The 5,000-nt window shown below is 38.9% G+C and overlaps 1 non-coding gene across 1 annotated transcript; it reads right to left on the reverse strand.

Annotated features, from left to right (window-relative positions):
- Positions 1-113: 113 nt before the first annotated feature.
- LOC122507268 lies at positions 114-2,030 on the reverse strand. The gene has a single exon (XR_006302102.1). It is a non-coding gene; the product is annotated as a small subunit ribosomal RNA (ribosomal RNA).
- Positions 2,031-5,000: the final 2,970 nt, after the last annotated feature.

Genomic DNA, 5,000 nt, shown 5'->3' on the forward strand with positions numbered 1-5,000 from the left:
TTTGGCTCGTTCAAAATTTTTTATATATTACATATAATAAAATATGTATATATAAATTTTATTAAGTAAAACAGACGATGCTTCGTAGAGCATACATTTTAACTGTAATACGTTAATGATCCTTCCGCAGGTTCACCTACGGAAACCTTGTTACGACTTTTACTTCCTCTAAATGATCAAGTTTGGTCATCTTCCCGGCAACATCGGCAATGCCGAAACACTGCCGCGCACCAGTCCGAAGACCTCACTAAATCATTCAATCGGTAGTAGCGACGGGCGGTGTGTACAAAGGGCAGGGACGTAATCAACGCGAGCTTATGACTCGCGCTTACTGGGAATTCCTCGTTCATGGGGAATAATTGCAAGCCCCAATCCCTAGCACGAAGGAGGTTCAGCGGGTTACCCGGGCCTTTCGGCCAGGGAAGACACGCTGATTCCTTCAGTGTAGCGCGCGTGCGGCCCAGAACATCTAAGGGCATCACAGACCTGTTATTGCTCAATCTCGTGCGGCTAGAAGCCGCCTGTCCCTCTAAGAAGATTTATTTGTACGTTGGTAGTAAAAACCCACCGACCGAAGCCGGGGGCCTTCAAGATACCATAAGGTACGCCTATTTAGCAGGCTAGAGTCTCGTTCGTTATCGGAATTAACCAGACAAATCGCTCCACCAACTAAGAACGGCCATGCACCACCACCCACCGAATCAAGAAAGAGCTCTCAATCTGTCAATCCTTCCGGTGTCCGGGCCTGGTGAGGTTTCCCGTGTTGAGTCAAATTAAGCCGCAGGCTCCACTCCTGGTGGTGCCCTTCCGTCAATTCCTTTAAGTTTCAGCTTTGCAACCATACTTCCCCCGGAACCCAAAAGCTTTGGTTTCCCGGAAGCTGCCCGCCGAGTCATCGGAGGAACTTCGGCGGATCGCTAGCTGGCATCGTTTATGGTTAGAACTAGGGCGGTATCTGATCGCCTTCGAACCTCTAACTTTCGTTCTTGATTAATGAAAACATTTTTGGCAAATGCTTTCGCTTCTGTCCGTCTTGCGACGATCCAAGAATTTCACCTCTAACGTCGCAATACGAATGCCCCCATCTGTCCCTATTAATCATTACCTCGGGTTTCTTAAAACCAACAAAATAGAACCGAGGTCCTATTCCATTATTCCATGCACAGAATATTCAGGCAAATGATAGCCTGCTTTAAGCACTCTAATTTGTTCAAAGTAAACGTACCGGCCCACCTCGACACTCGATAAAGAGCACCGCGATGGGATATTAGTTGGACCGCCCCCGAAGGAGCTAAGCCCACCGGTAGGACGTCTCACGAGCATGTCAGTTAAACACCGCGAGCGGCGAACCGACAGCGTGCGACACAGATTCAACTACGAGCTTTTTAACCGCAACAACTTTAATATACGCTATTGGAGCTGGAATTACCGCGGCTGCTGGCACCAGACTTGCCCTCCAATTGATCCTCGTTAAAGGATTTAAAGTGTACTCATTCCGATTACGGGGCCTCGGATGAGTCCCGTATCGTTATTTTTCGTCACTACCTCCCCGTGCCGGGAGTGGGTAATTTGCGCGCCTGCTGCCTTCCTTGGATGTGGTAGCCGTTTCTCAGGCTCCCTCTCCGGAATCGAACCCTGATTCCCCGTTACCCGTTACAACCATGGTAGGCGCAGAACCTACCATCGACAGTTGATAAGGCAGACATTTGAAAGATGCGTCGCCGGTGCGAGACCGTGCGATCAGCACAAAGTTATTCAGAGTCACCAAAGTAAACGGTGGACGAGCAAAGCCCGCCACCGATTGGTTTTGATCTAATAAAAGCGTTCCTTCCATCTCTGGTCGGAACTCTGGTTTGCATGTATTAGCTCTAGAATTACCACAGTTATCCAAGTAAATGTGGGTACGATCTAAGGAACCATAACTGATTTAATGAGCCATTCGCGGTTTCACCTTAATATGGCATGCACTTAGACATGCATGGCTTAATCTTTGAGACAAGCATATGACTACTGGCAGGATCAACCAGGGAGCTTTGAATATATCTTTCAAGTAATATTATAAAATAATACACTCTCAGAACACTCAAGCTTCTTTTTATAAATATTGAGTGAGAGAGTATAAAATATATAATATGAAGAGGGTCTTTTAAACATCGAAAGAAACATTTTGTTCTAAACGATGAGACTCACATACAACATATATTTAATATATATTTTTATAACTGCTCTCCTTATATATTTTTGTTTTTTTTTTTATATAAGGGCATTCGTTCAACATTTACAGATTGAGTCGCCCTCATTTTATATATTTTGACTCGAAATCCGTTCTTTGTACATTTCAAAACGTACTCTCAAATATATTATATACAAGATATATAAATTTTATATACCCATCGTTAGACTTTGAAAAAGTCGTCTTGTTAATGTCTTTAGACATTTTTTCGTTAAAAATTTTATTTTCAACTTATTCTCGCTCGGAATCGAGTGAGTCGATGCTCTGTTGTATAAGTATAAAATTATTTTCAAAAATGAAAAAATTCATACTAAAACGCCCAAGGCGCTCGTCACATAAGGGCCATTTGGTCTTAGACGCCGACCCGTGACAATGCTGTGCTTACAAGGATCCAAATCAAAAAAAAAAGTGTACCGCGATTCATGGTCTTATGCATTAACTCTTATGCGAAAAGTCTCCAAGTGATGTACACTAGCCCGAACAGGTCTTCAAGTACTTAACCAATAAAATACAATTTTTTCTTTTTTCAATTCGTCTAAACCCAACTCATATCTATTCGACAAATTTTTCAAAGTTCCCGTGCGCATTGCTTTTATATATCGTCTAAACTAAACTCATCTTCACTCAAAAAATGTTTTCAAGCGAAAAAAAAAAATTTTTTTTTTTTTTTTGAAATTATTTTTTTTTTTGAAAAATTTTTGGTGCGCATTGCTTTTTCATTATTCGTCTAAACCCAACTTATATACAATCGAAAAAATTTTTCAAATACCACTCCTTATAAGGATCCAAATCGCAAAAAAAAGTGTACCGCGATTCATGGTGTTATGCATTATGTCTTATGGGAGAATTCTCCAAGTGATGTACACAAGACTAAACTGGGCTCCAAGTACTTTGAGAAAAAAAAATTTTTTTTTTTTTTACATTATTACAAGCCTTCCTTCTCAAGCATTGCTTCCTCCTCAAAGCTAGTAGCCGAGTGATCATTTTGAAAAATTGTCTCTCAATCGTCTAAACCCAACTCATATCCGATCGAAAAAAATTTTCTAAGTCCCCGTTCGCATTGCTTTCAGAGACATCACTTGTCCTAAAGTTTACACTTGTCCAATGTATAAAGAGTGTTCACAAGTCCAAGGTATATAGAGTTGTCACAAGTCCAATAGTTTACAACTTGTCCAATGTATAAAGAGTGTTCACATGTCCAAGGTTTATAGAGTTGTCACAAGTCCAATAGTTTACAACTTGTCCAATGTATAAAGAGTGTTCACATGTCCATGGTTTATAGAGTTGTAACAAATGAAATAGTTTACACTTGTCCACTATAATCAAAGTGATCACAAGTCCTAAAGTTTACTTTTGTCCGCTATATAAAGAGTGATCACAAGTCCAAGATATATAGAGTTATCACTTATTCATTTGTATTAAGAGTGATCACAAGTCCATGGTATAATATAAGTTGAGTTGTCACATGTACAATAGTTTGCACTTGTCCAATTTATAAAGAGTGTTCACATGTCCAAGGTATATAGAGTTATCACTTGTCCAATTTATTAAAAGTGTTCACAAGTCCAAGGTATATAGGGTTGTTAAAAATACAATAGTTTGCACATGTCCATTATGTAGATAGTGTTCACAAGTCCAATGAATATAAAGTTGTCACAAGTCCATTATATACAGAGTGATCACAAGTCCAAAGTATATAGAGTTGTTACAAATCAAATAGTTTGCACTTGTCCATTATATAAAGAGTGTTCACATGTCCGAGGTATATAGAGTTACCACTTGTCCAATTTATTAAAAGCATATGGAGTTGTCACAAGTACAATTGTTTGCATATGTCCATTATGTAGAGAGTGTTCACATGTCCAATGAATATAAAGTTGTCACACGTCCACTATATTCAGAGTGATCACAAGTCCAAAGTATATAGAGTTGTTACAAATCAAATAGTTTGCACTTGTCCATTATATAAAGAGTGGCCACAAGTCCATGGTATAAGTTAAGTTGTCACAAGTACAATAGTTTGCACTTGTCCAATTTATAAAGAGTGTTCACATGTCCAAGGTATATAGAGTTACCACTTGTCCAACTTATTAAAAGTGTTCACAAGTCCAAGGTATATAGGGTTGTTAAAAATACAATAGTTTGCACATGTCCGTTATGTAGAGAGTGTTCACATGTCCAATGAATATAAAGTTGTCACATGTCCACTATATACAGAGTGATCACAAGTCCAAAGTATATAGAGTTGTTACAAATCAAATAGTTTGCACTTGTCCATTATATAGAGAGTGGTCACAAGTCCATGGTATAAGTTGAGTTGTCACATGTACAATAGTTTGCACTTGTCCAATTTATAAAGAGTGTTCACATGTCCAAGGTATATAGAGTTACCACTTGTCCAATGTATTAAAAGTGTTCACAAGTCCAATGCATATGGAGTTGTCACAAGTACAATAGTTTGCACATGTCCAATGTATAAAGAGTGTTCACAAGTCCAAGGTATATAGAGTTGTTAAAAATCCAATAGTTTGCACTTGTCCACTATATACAGAGTGATTAAAAGTCCAAGATGCTAATAATCTAAACCCAACTTATCTCTTGAAAGAGTTTTCACTTGTCTACAGTATGGAAAATTGTCACAATTAAAATAGTTTGGACTTGTCCAATAAATGGAGAGTAATCACAAGTCCAAGTTATATGTTTTAGAGAATATTTCCTAGTCTTCATTCGCATTGCTTTTAAAGTCTCCACTTGTCCAATAGTTTGC

The sequence above is a fragment of the Leptopilina heterotoma genome, unplaced genomic scaffold (assembly GCF_015476425.1).
Source record: "Leptopilina heterotoma isolate Lh14 unplaced genomic scaffold, ASM1547642v1 Lhet_456, whole genome shotgun sequence".
NCBI classification, from domain to species: Eukaryota; Metazoa; Arthropoda; class Insecta; order Hymenoptera; family Figitidae; genus Leptopilina; species Leptopilina heterotoma.